Raw genomic sequence first — 311 nt, 5'->3', positions numbered from 1 at the left:
TGCCGGGGGCTCGTGAGGCTGGCCCATTAGGATTGGCGCTAAAAGCGGCATAGCGTAGCGATAGCTGATTCTGACAGTCTGGGCGAAATTTGTTACCTGTTTCCCTGATGGATACGGGCCTAGAGGATACCAGCTTTGCCACTGGATATCAGAGCCCAGGGCAGGGGGCACCCAAGAGTAAGATAACCAGATAAAATACCGGACGTCCAGTTAAATTTGAATTTCAGATAAATTAGGAATTTTTAAAATGTAAATACGGTCCGTAAAATATTTGGGACATACCTATACTAAAAAATTATTTGTTGTCTATT

The sequence above is a fragment of the Lipotes vexillifer genome, unplaced genomic scaffold (assembly GCF_000442215.2).
Source record: "Lipotes vexillifer unplaced genomic scaffold, Lipotes_vexillifer_v1.1 scaffold500, whole genome shotgun sequence".
In the NCBI taxonomy this organism is placed as follows: domain Eukaryota; kingdom Metazoa; phylum Chordata; class Mammalia; order Artiodactyla; family Lipotidae; genus Lipotes; species Lipotes vexillifer.
This window is presented reverse-complemented; position numbering follows the sequence as displayed.